The sequence below is a fragment of the Thermobia domestica genome, chromosome 4 (assembly GCF_964235325.1).
Source record: "Thermobia domestica chromosome 4, izTheDome1.hap1.1, whole genome shotgun sequence".
NCBI classification, from domain to species: domain Eukaryota; kingdom Metazoa; phylum Arthropoda; class Insecta; order Zygentoma; family Lepismatidae; genus Thermobia; species Thermobia domestica.
Genome location: NC_137457.1, coordinates 139,322,938 through 139,340,220, shown reverse-complemented (window position 1 = coordinate 139,340,220; position 17,283 = coordinate 139,322,938).

The following is a 17,283-nucleotide window of genomic DNA, read 5'->3' as shown; positions in this document are numbered from 1 at the left end:
ACGAAACAAACACCATAGTATTAAAATTATCGAGATTGCACCAAGCGGAACATGGATAATTTGAGTAATTTTTCTAGCTCGGTATGGAAAATGAAAGGGGGGAAAAGACTGTGCTCCATCTTTTTAAGCTTGATTTATGTAGAACGTGAGGAGAAAAACACGACGGTACCGAAATTAGAGAAATTGTAGCAATTGAACATGGGTAATTTGGGTAATATTTTAGTTTTACACACAAAATAAACGGGAGGGAGCAAAGTGGGTTCTATCATTTTTCGCTTCATGGTAGAACGTGTCGAGACAAACTCAACGGTACTAAAATTACCGAAATTGCAGTGGAGGAACATGGGTAATTTGGGTAATTTCTGTAGCTCGGTATAGAAAATGAAAGGGAGGGAACAAACTGAGCCCCATCTTTTCGCTTGATTCTTGTAATATGTGACGAGACAAACACGACGGCACAAAAATTATTGAAATTTCACTGGGGAAAATGGGTAATTTTTGGTAATTTTTTAGTTTTATATTTAAAATCAAGGGGAGGGAGCGAACTGGGCAACATCTTTTCCCGCTTGATTCTTTTACTGTGAGTCGAAAGAAACACAACGGTACAAAAAGTATCGAATTTGCACCATGGCAATATGTCTACATTGGGTAATTTAGCATCTTAGTATGAAAAATAAACAGGTGTGATAAAATTGGACTCCATCCTTTTCGCTTGATTCTTCTAGTACGGACGAAACAAACACGACGGTACCAAAATTACCGAAATTGCACCGGGGAAACATGGGTAATTTGGGTAATTTAGTAGTCTTATATGTAAAATGAAGGGGTTGGACCAGACTGGGCCCTTTCCTTTTCATTTGATTCTTGTACTACTTGACGAGATAAACACGACGGTGCAAAATTACCGAAATAGCACCTGGGGAACATGAGTGATTTGGGTAATTATGTAGTTCTATATACAAAATAAACAGAACGGAGCAAACTGGACCCCGGGATTTTTAGGTATATTCTTCTAGTCTGTGTCGAGAGACACGGCGGTACAAAAATTACCGGAATTGCCACTGGTGAACATGGGTAATTGGGGTAATTTTGTAATTCTACATACAAAATAAACATGAGAAAGCGAACCGTGCCCCTTTTTGCTTCATTCGTATTTGACGAGACAACACGACGGTAATAAAACTACCGAAATTGCACTATGGAACATTGGTAATTTAGGTAATATTTTAGTTCTACACACAAAATAACATGAGAAAGCAAACTGGGCCCAACTTTTCTCTCTTTATTTCTATTAGAGGAGACCAACGCGCCGGTACAAAAATTGCCGAAATTACACTGGGGGAATGGGTAATTTGGGTAATTTTTGTAGGTTGGTAGAGAAGTCCAAGGGGAAAGAGTGTACGGGGCCCCGAGTTTTGAGGCTTGATTTTTGCAGTATGTGACGACACAAACACGACAGTTCCAAAATTATGAAAATTGCATAGAGAACATATCTAATTTGGGTAATTTTGTAGTTCTACATACAAAATAAATCTAAGGTAGCAAACTTGACCTTATCTTTTTCGCCTGATTCTTCTAGTATGTGGCGAAACAAATACGATGGTACCAAAATTACCGAAATTGCACCTGGGAAACATGAGTAATTTGGATAATTTATTAGTCTTATATGTAAAATGAAGAGGTTGGACCGCATTGGGCCCTTTCTTTTTCTCTTAATTCTTGTACTACGTGACGAGATATACACGACGGTGCAAAATGATCGAAATTGCACCTGGGGAACATGGGTAATTTGGGTAATTATGTATTTCTACTTACAAAATAACATGAGAAAGCAAACTGGTCCCCATGTTTTTAGCTTGATTCTTGTAATCTGTGACGAGACAAACACGACGGTACTAAAATTTCCGAGATTACACGGGAAGAGCTTGGGTAATTTGGGTAATTTTTCTAGTTCGGTATAGAAAATGAAGAGGAAAGAGCATACGAGACTCCATCTTTTGTCGTTTGATTCTTGTAGTATGTGACGAGACAAAGACGACGGTTTCAAAATTACCGAAATTGCACAGGAGAACATGGGTAATTTTCTAGTTCTGCATACAAAATAAATATGAGGGAGAAAAATGGGCACCATCTTTTTTCGCTTGATTCTTCTAGTATGTGGTGAAACAAACACGACGGTACAAAATTATCGAAAATGCACCAGCGGAAATTGGTAATTTGGGTACTTTATTAGCTTAGTATGGAAAATGAAGGGGAGGGAGGCAACTGAGACCCATCTTTTTCTCTTGATTCTTATATTACGCGATGAGGCAAACACGACGGTATCAAAATTATCGAAATTGCACCTGGTGAACATGGGTAAATTGGGTACTATAATTATAGATAATGAAGGGCAGGAAGGAAACTCAACCCCATCCTTTTTGCTTTGTTCTTTAAGTATGTGACAAGACAAACACGGCGGTACCAAAATTGTTGAAATTACACCAGGGAATATGGGTAACTTTGGTAATTTTCTATTCTGTAAAATGAAGGTGAAGGTGAAAACTATGCCCCATCTTTTTCCATTGATTCTTGTAAAATGTGAGGAGACAAACACGACGGTACTAAAATTACCGAAATTGCACCGGGGGAACATGGATAATTTGGGTAGTTATACAGTTCAACATACAAAATAAACAGGAGAGAGCAAACTAGACCCCAGGTTTTGTCGCTTGATTCTTCTAATCTGTGACGAGACAAACACAACGGTACAACAATTACCTCAATTGCACCCGGGAAACATGGGTAATTTGGTAATTTTGTAGTTCTACTTACAAAATAACCATTTGAAAGCGAACTATGCCCATCTTTTTTCGCTTTATTCCTATTTGACGAGACAAATACGACGGTACTAAAATAACCGAAATTATACTAGGGGGCATGAGCAATTTGGGTAATTTTTGTAGCTTGGTGTAGAGATAAAGGGGAAAGAGAATACTGGGCCCCATGCTCCGCCAGTACGTGACGAAATAAACACAGCGAGATAAACATCCTTTTCCGCTTGCTTCTTGTAGTATGTAACGGTACAAACACGACGGTTCCAAAGGTACCGAAATTGCACCGGAAACATGGGTAATTTGGGTAATTTTCTACTTCTACATACAAAACAAACCTGAGGGAGCAAGCTGGGCCGCGTCTTTTTCGCATGATTCTTGTATTATATCACGAGACAAACAACGGAACCCAAATTATCGAATTTGCACTGGGCGGACAAACGCAATTTCGGTAATTTCGTAGCTCGGTATGTAAAATGATTGGGAGGTAGCAACATGGGCACGAATTTTTCCTTTAGTTCTTCTATTATGTGACGAGAGAAATTCGACGTTACAAGAATTATCGAAATTGTTCCGGGGGAACATGGGTAATTTGGTAATTATATAGTTCAACATACAAAATAAACAGGAGAAAGCGAACTGTGCACATCTTTTTTCGCTTTATTCCTATTTGTCGAGACAAACACAACGGTAGTAAGAGACGAGACAGTATGTGACGAGACAAACATGATGATTCCAAAATTACCGAAATTGCACCGGAGAACATGGGTAATTTGGGTAATTTTCTAGTTCCTCATACAAAACAAACCTGAGGAAGCGAATTGGGCACCATCTTTTTTTCGCTTGATTTTTCTAGTATGTCACGAGAGAAACACGACAGTACAAAAATTATTGAAATTGCACCAGGGGAACATGGGTAATTTGGGTACTATAGGAGCTTATTATGGAAAATGAAGGACATTGGGCCAACTGAGCCCCATTTTGTCCCTTGATTCTTGTAGTACTTGATGAGACAAACACGACGGTATCAACATTATCGAAATTGCACCAGGGGAACATGGGTAATTCGGGTGATTTTCGTAGCTCGGTATGGGAAATGAAGAGGAGGGATGAAACTGAGCTCCATCTTTTCTCGCTTGATTCTTATAGTATGTGACGAGACAAACACGACGGTACCAAAATTATTGAAATTCCACCGGGGAATATGGGTAATTTGGGCAATTTTCTAGTCTGTAAAATGAAGGTGAAGGTGAAAATTGTGCCCCATGTTTTTATCTTATTCTTGTAGTATGTGACAAGACGAACACGACTGTACAAGTATTATCGAAATTGCACCAGAGGAACATGGGTATTTTGGGTACTTCATTACCTTATTGTGGAAAATGAAGTTGAGGGGGCCAAGTAGGCCCCATCTTTTATCGCTTCATTCTTGTAGTACGTGATAACACAAACACAACATTATAAGATTATCGAAATTGCAGCGGGGAAACATGCATTATAAAGATTGGACCGAGGTTGGTCCTCCCATTTGACTTTTAATACCGCGGAACCAAATTACCAAAATAATCTACTCTTTCCTTTGGAATTTCCAAAGCCACTTGCAATAAGAATCACAGTAAGAAGATGAGACGAAGGTGCTTCTTCAGTCTACTTAATTTTACATACAGACCTACAATATTACCCGAATTACCCACGATCACAAAGGTGCAATTTCAATAAATTTGGTACCATTCTCTTTGTATCGTCACATAATAAAAGAATCACACAAAAAAATATCGGCCCAGTTTACTCCCTCCCCATCACTTTTCGATACCGTGCTACAAAATTATCCAATTTACAAATTTTCCCCACTGCGATTAGGATAATTTGGGTACTGTCGTGGTTCTCGCGTCACATCTACAAGAACCAAGCGAAAAAATGGGGACAAATTTGATTCTCTCCCGTTTGTTTTGTATTTAGATCTAAAAAAAAACTACCCGAATTACCCATGTTCTCCCGGTGCAATTTCGGCAATTTTGGTACTGTCATGTTTCTTCCCTCACATACTACAAGAATCAAGCGAAACGATGGGTCCTAGTTTGCTCCAACCCCTTGATTTTACATATAAAACTAGAAAATTATCCAAATTACCCATGTTCGCGCGGAGAAATTTCAATAATTTTGGTACCATCGTACTTCTCTCGTCACATACTACAAGAAGACAGAGAAAAAAGATGGGCCCAGTTTGATCCCTTCTCTGCATTTTTGATACCGACTAAAAATTACCCAGGGGGCGGCGTGGCTCAGTGGTAGAGCGTTCACCTCTGGTGCTTGGGGTCCGGGTTCGATCCCAGCCCCCGCCAAGTAAACTTTGTGGTGGACTAAAAATGTGTGCGTGGGTTTTCTCGGGGTTCTCCCGTTTCCTCCCACTTTCTTCATTCCACCATTTCACTCATCTCTCATTATCACCGTCTCCTTTAGCCTAACCGGCATAATCGTGGGACGTAAAACTTGAAGATTTCATTTCATTTTAAAAATTACCCATTTCATCCAGATTCCCCCGACATTTTTTACCGTCGTGTTTGTTTCGTTATATACTACAATAATTAGGCCAAAAAACGATTTGGCCCAGTTTTCTCTATCCCCTTCATTTTACATACCGAGCTAAAAAATACCGAAATTATCCACCTTACCTCACCGCCATTTCGATAATTTTGGTACCCTCGTGTTGGTCTCGTCACATACTACAAGAATGAAGCGAAAAAAGATGGGGCACAGTTCTCACTTTTACCTGTATTTTACGGACTAAAAAATTAAACACATTTCCCATATTCCCCGGTGCATCTTCAATAATTTTGGTACCGTCGTGTTTGTCTCGTCCCATGCAACAAGTACAAAACGTAAAAAAGATGGTGTTCAGTTTCCTCCCTCTTCTTCATTTTCCATACCAAGCTACGAGAATCACCCAAATTACCCATGTTCCCTGGTGCAATGTCGATAATTTTGATACCGTTGTGTTTGTTTCATCACGTACTACAAGAATCAAGCAAAAAAAGATTTGACTCAGTCGGCTCCCTCCCCTTCATTTTCCGTAATAAGCTACTAAAGTACCCAAATTACATATGTTTCCCTGGTGCAATTTCAATAATTCTTGTAGCGTCGTGTTTTCCTCGTCACACACTAGAAAAATCAAAGTAAAAAATGGGGCCCAATTTGCTACCTCCCAATCATTTTCCATACCGAGCTACGAAATTACCCAAATTGCGGATGTCCGCACAGTGCAACTTCGGTAATTATGGTACCGTCGTGTTTGCTTCGTCATATACTACAAGAATCAAAGGGAAAAGATGGAACCTAGTTTACTGCCTCCCCTTCATTTTACATAGGCCTATAACATTAAAAATTTACCCAAATTACCCATACTTCCCCAGTGCAATTTAGATAATTTGGGTTCCGTCGTGCTTGCCTCGTCACATACTACAAGAATCAAGCGAAAAAATGGGCCTAGTTTGCTTTGAAAATTGACGTTGGTTGTCTCAACATTGCTGAGATAACTGCACTTCAGGGGTTGATCAGCAGGTGCGCAACAGTTGCGAGCGTATTGCGGAAGTTCTCATTTTGCAGTTGGCACTTGTGCTCACCATTAGCTCAGGGGACTCTCGGGATAGGTTTTCTGCTCTCATTTTTCCCAAGATACTTTGCGGTCGGTGACGTCACGTGGAGGTATCGCGTTATTTTTCAAAATAAGTAAAATACTGCATAAACAATTACACTACTGTTTCAAGATGGGCAAAAGTTATCTTACTTGTGCAGTAGCTCATCCTAATAATACACGAAGCAATAAAAATGAAATAATGTTCCATCGATTCCCTAAAAATGATTAACTTCGAAGAAGGTTGATTTCCCGCTGAAAGCGAAAGAACACTTTTAATGTGGATAACGCACGAATATGTTCTGCTTACTTTTCTGCAGAGGATTATCAAAAAGTTTGAAAAAACGAGCTTCTAAGTTTCCTGCAAAAGTAGTGTTTAAGACCTGACGCTGTTCCTTCATTATTGATACCAAGCTGGATGAGGAAAATTAAACTAGACACTAGTCAAGTTGAATAACAGAAGAATAATTATTTTACTTTTATGACATTTGTTTCTGAGCGCCTGCGAAGTGGAAGGGGGTACCAATGAAACCATAAATGTATACTCTCATATATTCATTTGCTTAAATGATATTCGTAAGTTTTGTTAAGTATTTGAAACATTATTCTGGCAAAATGCTCAAAGTGCACTTTGAGCAGAACATTCATAGGAACATATTACGAATTGAACCTAACCTAACTTTACCTAATCTAACCTAATCTAATCTTGTTTAACCGAACCGTACCTGTTACATTTAAATCACATTGATTTTATTCCTTCTCCAATGCCACATCGTGTGACAAAATCATTTGTTCTAATCAAAGTGCACTCGTACCATATTCTTATAATTGAAGGGCTGGCCGAGAGAAGGGGTTAAGCCACAAAAACTAAATTCCGATAAATCGAAGGGCAAAGTGTAGGACAAATAACTGCAAATTTTCCCTTGTGAAGGTGGTTCTTTTATATATGTATACCACTCTATAGATATCTGTGTAACTTATAACCTGTAGTGCATAATGTAAAATGTGTTATATTGAGTAATAAAGGGATATTAGTAATGTAACAAATAAAACACAGTTCTGACCAGAGCAGAATGAAATATATTAAAAACTATACTTACAATGTGTTACAGTTTCAAGGACCTAACGTCCTCCTCATCAGACACAAACACTATGTCTGATGAAGAGGAAGTTAGGTCCTTGATACTGTAACACATTGTAAGTATAGTTTTTAATATATTTCATTCTGCTCTGGTCAGAACTGTGTTTTATTTGTTACTCCACTTATCCAGAGCCATGGAGTTTGTTTAGTAATGTTACGGAAATATTTTGCAGTCACGACTTCTGACAATATTAACCAAATTGTATTTGGTTAATACACACTAAATACAACGTGTTAGGTTAGATTTCTAACATGACCTAACTTAACCTAACCTAACCAAGTTATTTTAGGTTAGATTCGGTTATATTAGGTTAGGGTAGATTAGATTTCTAACGTAACCTAACCTATCCTAACACAACCTAACCTAATTTGTTATTACATACCCGGAATCTCTTAAATTTTGAATAATGTTTGCTTTATGTATTTTACTACCTGAAATGTTCTTATTAAGAGGATTGGTGTATGGAAAGTATTTGAACTCCTTCTACCCTTAGAATTCACGTCTCAATGAAAGTGCAACGACAAAAATCCATAATGCCACCCCTTCCACACGCTGAAAGAGGATGAATTTGGTTTTAAACGGTATCGGGTTGGTCACTATTAATTTCAGTGACCCTGAAAATTATGGACTGGACACCAATTTCTGCTGCTTTTGATTATTTGTCATCTCCTTCCTATGTCCTCTCATCCCGAGCCAAAAAATTATAAGATTCTAAGTTAGGCCTGACTGCATTAAAGTACCAAAAATCGTTAAAGTTGGTCGAGGAAAAGCTGGCAATAAAACATTGTTACAATTAATAGAAAATGTCCCCTCTTTCCCTTAAAACGGAAATTTTAAAAAACAATGGGACATGTTTTTCTTTAAGCTTAATGAGGAGTTTATATACCGAGTTTCCTCTTTTTAACTTGATAGGTTCGTGAGATACTGTATTTTAGGCACAAATTTTGAACCCCTTCTACCCACCTAGGATTCGCTCTTTAATCAAAGTAATGTGATAAAAATCTTCGGCAAGGCCAACTTATGTACGGTACTAAAAATTATAAAAATTGGTCCAAAGCTCTAGAATGAATTAGCGAGTAAACATTATATTCATTTTTATTTGTATAGATAATTAATCATTATTTATATATTTATTACGGTATTTATATATTTATTACATTATATTGCCTCATCTGTGAGTAGAAATAACTCATTATTTGTATTTGGGAAGACAAGGAATATCATAATTATGTTTTGAATCCAGTTTTAGGAATAAAGCTCGAAGTGTAACAAGCAGGCAAGTGAAAAACATCTTCACCGATACCTCCACATGACGTCACGCACAGGGAGCCAATCAGAACGCTAATCGCGAACTGGCTCTACCTGTTATTTTATATACCTTGCCATTAACTCGTGCATGCACTGTGTTCTGTTTTCAGATATTGAGATTTCTCACGGTTTCGGAAGCTAGAAGAAACAACACGAATGAAGCAATGAAACAATGATAAAAAATAACTGAAAAAACTGACAGAATATTCTATGCAGTAATATACAAGGTGATAAAAAGTAACAATGCTTTTTAGCTTGTACATAGAATATATGTGACTATCTACTAATAATTATTATAATACGTTGTTCTAACTATTATTTTACATATTAATCGTGTGGGATGTCAAATACTTCCACAAGCAGGTTTGGGCGTCTTTGAGCCACTTTCACATATTAAAAGCCGAAAGTTACTGGCAGAAGTTTAAAAGTGTTTTATATCCATTTATAAGAAAATTGTCAATACTAGTTCATACTAGTTTCCTTAAATCTCGGATCCGTTGCCCGCTGAGCCGTAGCTAGAGGGGATCGCAGGGAGCGGTAGTCCCGGGCGCTGACGGCTAGATAGCGCCGAACGAGCAAAAAGAAAGAAAAAGTGCTAGAAATGATTAAAAAAGTATTGACGCCCTGTCAAATCAATGTTGTCGGTTCCCAAAGTAATAGAGTTGTTAAAAATTTTCTTGCTAGCTCGGCTCTCAATACAAGCATTTCACTCACAGTTGCAACCTGTTTCTACATTTATGTAACAGTTTCTAAATGTAACAATGCGATTTTGATAAAATTTTGCAGTTAGATACAACATATAAAATACACGAATACATGTTTTTTTTTTAATTTTCTGTGGAAAAAAAATATTTGGGACAAAAGCCCCTACCCACTATTTCGAAAGTTGACGCCCGAACGTAGTGAACCGAAGTGAATGAAATTGTGCACAGATATTGTACCTAGTAGATGTAAAATGAGGTAATACTTGTTTCATATTTTCCTGAAACAAAGAAAAAAATGGGTGGGGCAAAGACCCGTCTAAATATTTGATTACAAAATATGAAAAGTACTAATCACTATACTTTGGAAGTGCCTAAATTACATAGAGAATCGCAACGAAAGTGTGTTTAGAAACAATACACAAAAATAAGCTAATCCGTGTTTTGTAGTTTGTGCGGAAAAACTGTAGATGCGAAGGTCTTCTCCTAGAAAAGTACATAATAAAGCAGAAGCACAGGAAGGAGTGGACCAAAGGGACTGAAATTATACATAGATCTTGTATATGTAAAATAAGGCAATACGTGTTTCGCAAGTAGCTAGGGGGCGCTAACTTCAGTCTTTGAACTTTAACTTTTGAGGGCAGAAACGCGAAATACTCGAAATTCACTGTATTGATTCCACTTTTAGGTCATCTATCAATTGGTAAAATTTCACTATTTTCACAATATTTTTTTTTACCTATAGCGTATTTTATAGTATTTCGGGTTGCACCTTTATCTCTTACAGTGTTTTTCTCATAAATAAAAACACGTGTCGATTTATTTGCTGTTTACTGTTGATGTGCAAATTTGAAGCAAATCAGTACGGGACACTTGGTAAACACGAATTGCTTTATTTTACATATACAATATCTACACACAATTTCATTCGCTTCGGTTCACTCCTTCTTCCTTCCTTTCAATTCTGCGGTATTTACGCATAATTTCATTTACTTCGGTCCACTTCTTCTTGCCTTTCAAGCGCCAACTTTCAAAATTTTGGGTTGGGGCTTCTGCACTCTAAAACTGTTTTTCCGTAAAAAGAAAATGCGTATTCATTTATTTCATGTGTAATATCTACCTGCCAAATTTTATCAAAATCAGAGTATTTTCCTGTGGAAGTGTTACTTGTTAGTACTAAAAGAAAGTTATTGCTGTATGATTTTTAATGACGATGTGATATATATAAAAGGTGCTAAGTAATGATTTATAATGTACTCAAGAGCGTTTTCAAAATCAGAAACAGTCAAAGTCTGAGTCTGAAATACGTTGACGGTGATTAGTTTGCTTACTTAATCATGCTTTTCTACCCAATGGGATTAATATTTCTGTGAGAATGAAAATACGAAAATGAAAGGTGTGAAGAGACACGAGAGGACATGCAAGTTGCTGTTAGCGCGGGAATATTAAATGTGAAAGTAAACAAGAGGAATAATAACACTTTCGAACTTCAATCAGTTGTAAAAAAAAAAAAAAAAAAAAAAAAAGAGTCAGAACAATCCAGCGAATTTCCTCTTTTTCAAAGAGTGATGACTTCCAGTGTATTTTTTATTCCTTTGATAGGCTATATGAAATGCTTCCAATTTGAAGAAATTTGTTGGAAACATTTCTCCATCAACTACTTGTATCGCCAGGATATTTTCTTTTGTGCATACGTATCTAGTTTTGCGACTTTTCTATCAGCATACATACAAAACGTATACACGTATACGTAATATATATGTATGTATGTGAGTTAGTGTATTTTTAATATGTTAATTAATAATAAGCAACTTTATATTCATAACTTCTATTCATTAAGAGATTAAGTAATTACTATTATTTCAAAATCTTGTTGCAAACTATATTTTGGATTTGAAATTCAGCATTAAACATATTCTTTAACTCCATAGATCAATATTGAGAAATTCGCAAAGAAGGCTCCTTCTAAATTTCCATTACATTTCACAAAATATTTTTTTACTGTAAAGGAATTGAAATTAAAATCCTATTTACCTACAGAATAAAATTACAAAAGTTTACAATTTTTACTGGAAATTAATGCTATAACTCATTTCGAACATTTTAAAAGCACATACTTTCTAATGTACTCAAATTTCATTTCTTATCGATGGTATGAAATATTGCAAATAGTTGTACTGTACGTTTCCATAACTGTTTTCCAAGTGGATTTGTATAGAACCAAAGGGAATTTTTTCAAGTTTAACAAAGTTTCCAAAATAAACCTCTTGAAAGTAGCTCTTATTTGTAAAACAATAAAATAATAAATAAAATAAACATACAATGATTTTTGTTCCATGTGGATGCGCAAGAACGCTTTAACGATGTAGCGCATGTAGTGCATGTAGCGATGTAGTGCATCTTCTTTCAGAGGCATACCAAACGGTATGTCACATGCACGTAGCTCTCAACCGATTTGCATTCACCAGAATATATTCACTGAACCCTCAGATATTCACAGACACTGTCTGTCCGCAAACGTCCACGAGTATCTGACCGGCACTTTGTGTGCAAAGGATTGGTCACGTCCATCCTCACCACAACAAACGTCTGAAGATCAGGCGCCATGTTCAGGATAAATGGTCTCTCGACATCCCTTATGCAGTGCATATGGTTCCCCAAATCTCAACAGGACAATTAGCTAGGGACGCTGCTATGAGCCACATAATGATTTGGAGGATTCTGCACAATAACGCGTTAAATCTTTATCATGTTCGTCTGCACCAAAAACTCCGAGAATCTAGATTTCCATAACCATCTGGAGTTTTATCAATGGGTGAGCGCCAGGAATCCATGTTTTACCAGAACATTCTGTGTACGGATGAGGCGACCTTCAAGATTAATGTAGGTCAACGTACACAGCGCTCACTACTAGTCCAGCGAGAATGCTAATCCGGTACGTGAAGTTGACAATCAATATATCTGAAGTCTAAATGACTGGTGTTGTATAGTGGGCGGCCAAATTGGTCCTTATTTCTTCAAAGGTACTCTAACAGAAGTAGGATACGCTGATTTTTTGTCAGATGTTCTTTGTGAGCTCTTGGAAGAGGTCTCATTAGCAACTTGTGAAATAATGTGATTACAAGATGGTTACTCTGCCTAGTTTGCAAGAGTTGCCGCACAAACTGTTGCTCATTTATTTCCAAACACGTGGATCGGAAGGGGAGGCCGTTTCCTGGTCTGCTCGTTCTCCGGACCTCACTCCTCTCGGTTTTTCTTTTGGGACGTGTCAAGGTTCTGGTTTAGCAAGAGCGTCCTACTACAAGGAGAGACATAATGAACAAGATCTATAATGTCTGCCATGGACTAAGAGGTAATTAAGTGTTAAGAGCAACCTACAACCCCGGTGTGCATTCGAATGTGCATCGACGTGCTGAACGATCCTTTGAACATTTATTATAAGTTTTATTTTTTGAGAGGGGGAAGTACGATATTTTGGTGAGAATGTTCAGAACTTGAAGTTCACGTTATTTATTTTATTTATTATCTTCAGTTTGTTTATTTGTAATATTCTTGAACAATTGTTTGTGCAATGAGTTCCGAAAAGTGACTTATTAAAATGTTTACATAAGTTAAGAAGACTAAGAGAGTGGCAGTGATTTCGTAAGTTTGATTTTTTTGTAGGGGAGTTCTTGGTGGACTTTACATCTATATTTGTTTCATAGGTAGTTTAAAACCAAAGAGTGTTTTTCTCTGTTTTCTGTTTTAAATTGATTCAGATTCCGAAATTTAAACTAGTACTGTCCTGTAATATTGTTTTCGTTAGTTGATAAGAAGACGTGATATGCCCTAACGTTTGATACTGAATGGTGTATAGAGTTTTTAACAACTATTTAATAGAACATGTGCTATCTCATGTTCTTTTGGAGTCATTACCAACTAAAACTGTTGTTCTTAGTTGCCATTCAACAGCAATAGATGCCAAACCATAGTTTAAAGAAAAATGTTCCTGTAAAAGTTGGTTTTCTTTTCAATAATACTTCCAAATAAATCGAAATTGGTACTACTCTCCATTTGAAATTTTGAAGTTGATCCCCCGCGGAAGTATTCTCGCTACGCCACTGAATATGAAAGAATCACAGTTTGATTTTTCACATACGATTTGGTCATTCATTTTTTTGTTTGTTTGAAGTGTCTACCTGCACTACGAAGTACGAACTGAGAAAAATGCGTGGGACGGGTGGTCTGATAGCAATTCAACTACAAATAACACACATATATGCCAAACCGTAGAATTTAACGAAACGTGTTTCCTGCAAAATTGCTTGTTTTTCAATAATACTTCCAAAGAAATCGAAACTGATACCACTTTCCATATAATGTTTTTGAAGTTGATCCCCCGTGGAAGTATTCCCGCTACGCCACTGGATACGGAAGCACCACTATTTGATTCTTCACATACGATTTGGTAGTTTATATTTTGTTTCATGTATCTACGTGCACTACGAGGCAAGAAAAGTGCCTGGGACGGGTGGTCTGATACTCCTTGTATATAGTAAAAATCTGAAGGAACAGAATAAAGAGCTCGTCGCTCCATCAGATCAATACATACATATCTGTTATCATAACTAGAGGTTCGTAAAACATCTATACACACCTTCGCCCGAAGTCCGCTTCATTGAACGGCAAATTGGACGCCCAAGCAAACGTTCGTACTTCTGCTTGAATGGGCGCAGAAATTTCCTGAAACTGTACGCAAAAAACATCTATACTGGACTCCGAAGTGGTACTTGAGTGAATTGTCTCCAGAGGAACGCCAGTTTGGGAACATTCAGAAATAAATCAATTTTGAAGAAAAAAATTTGACTACGGTGTCATCCTCAATGTCTAGAGGCGATATATCCAAAAAAAATCTATACTCCAGCCATTCTACCGGTTGCAAAAAGGATACGTTTTATGACGGTCTCCATATTGCTAGAGGGATTTAAATATATATAAATAGATAGGGATTAATTTTAAAATAACAAGTAGACCCCACCCCCACTGTTATAATTTCTGTACCATATAAAAGGTATCATTGTCGATTTACACTCGTCTTGATCAGATATACTTTCCGTAGAGTTGTAATCATTTAAAGTTTCCGTCTATGATGGCAGCGTCGATTGACCTTGATGACTTTAGAGATGCTAATTTCTTAGCCAAATTTTCTTCAGAATCAAATGCAATTTCTTTTTTGCAAAACTATGGCCTTATCGCAAAAGCAGAAGATGTCAAGCAGATAAAATGCATGAAGGATATTGAGAATGGTAAAATTTGTGGATCAATCTTACAAATTGATCACAGTAATGAATGTAAGTTAGGATTTGGGTTTAGATGCAGTCAGAAACGCAATAAAAAGAACTATAAATGCTCCGGATGTATGAAAGGGAAAATGTGCAAATTCATTTGCAGGAAAAGATACAGTTCACTACACAACACGCTTTTTGAAAGTGTGAAACTTACATTCGTACAAATAGTGCACTTCATTTTCCTTTGGGTTCGCACTCCGATATTTACAAGAATAAACGTTAGTCAAGAAACTCGCATCAGCTCTAAATCTATTATAGAATGGCAATATAATCCTCGAGATATGTGTAGATTGCAAATGAAAAGGAGAAGCAAAGAGGATCTATGGAATTAGATGAATGCCACCTGTTTACGCTGAAGAGTAATAAAGACTGAATTTTGAAAGTGCAAGGGTTATGGGCAGTCGGAGGAGTTGATAGAGATTCTCATAAATGCTTTATTAAATTGACCAGATTCCGAGATGCTAAAACTCTGGAGCAAATAATTCGAGAAAATGTTGAAGAAGGTTTTACTGTGTACACTGATTACTGGCGCGGATATAACAACATAAAGCAAAACTGCAAGTTGAAATCAACCATAAAGAAGGATTCGCCCGCGTAATTTTTAAAATTGAAAAAGGATAATCCAGATTGTTACAACTATTCTTGTTACAACAAATACCACCGAGCGAATATGGAAGGAGTTTCGTCGGCACATGAAATGTGTGCGTCAGTATGTAAATAAGGAAGGTGAACACATCGAATTTGCTCCTTCTTATGCAGATCAATACGTATACTTCAGAAACAATATGAAACCATTAAGGTCCATGCAAAGTGGCTATGATATGGAAGCCCGCTTCCGAAAAATATTGAGTGACATCCGATCTCCATATCCCGGATTATTTGGACCTAAAACCTAAAAAAAATCTGCAGATCCAACACTTCAGGAAACTGATTGCACAGTAATTGAAATCCCCCGCCAACGAGATGACAGGTGACCTGGAAATGGAGGACACGTTAGAAAATCATGACTTAATAACTGAAGAAGAGGTGGGGAACACGAAATTTTTGGAAGACAGACGAAACGTGAAATTCTCAACTATTCAAATGTTTCCTTGGATCACATTCGAAGAAATACAGTAACAGTTGAGTTTATGAATGGACTTATGCCTTTCCTGAGATTCATAGACCAGCTTTTGAAACACTTGCGCGACAGGCAACAAACCACCAAAAGCCCACTCGCAAATAACCGCCACAAAGATATGGATTTTCTATTAGCATCGTCTTCAATCGTTGAAACTTTAAGTAATGGAAGCTGCCTGTTTAATGCTTTAAGCATTGCTTTGTTTGGGAATGAACATTATGCCTATTCCTTTAGGCTTCTTACAATAAAGAAAATGTGAGAGCAGAGAAATGAAATCTATGCGGCAATTCATCTGTTTGAAGATAATGAAGAACAGTTACTGAATCTAATTTGGAATACATCTGAGAAGTGTACAGCAGAAAACAATTTCTTCATTAGCCAAGCCGGTTGGAAAAGAGCCACCCATTCTCAAATGATTGCCAATGCATTTGATCTTCATGTCTGGGTCTTCCATCTGTATCCAAGTGTTGTTCAAGAAATCCGAAATGCAAAGGAAGTGTCCGACAAGATGTCACACTTCCGGCCAATTGCACATGATCCAGCAATCCATGTACACGAACCAATCAAAGTACTATTCAGAAATGGCCATTACGAATACATCATGAAAAATCAAGTCGAGCCAGCTCTGCAGGATTTCCTTGCAGAATGTACATACATAATACATAATTTAATTTCGAAATGGGTAAATGAAAATTTGATAATCTTATGATTAGATAGTAAAATAATAATAATAAAAGTTCAAAAATTAAAAGTTAAGAAATGTTTGTAAGAGAGAGAGATTGAAAGAGAGAGAGAGAAAGACAGAGAGAGAAAGAGAAGATGCTTATAGTTTGCACCACGTCCTCGTCGTTAGAAGCGGAAACGGATACACACACTGTAACTGGCTAAGAGTGGAAAAGGCGTGCTTGAAAAAGATGTTCAATCCTAATACTTTTACTGCCTCCTTGTGGTGCACTTCAGCTCTTGAGGAGCCAAGATACATTTTTCATTACTCTGATTGCGCTAATTATCAAGTTCTGCTTGTAACTAAGGGAAAATGTAACTTGATTTGTATCTTGTGTTAATTTATTAGCTTAAACTAAACTTATCTTTATCTTTTAAACTTTATCCTTTTAAACTTTATCGTATTAAAAAGTGTAACACGCTTCTTCAGGTCAGCCACACTGAATGAGCGTTTTCTGGGTCTTCCTTATACACCAGGCAAATGCCGGGGTGGTACTAACTTATAGGTTCCAGGCCGC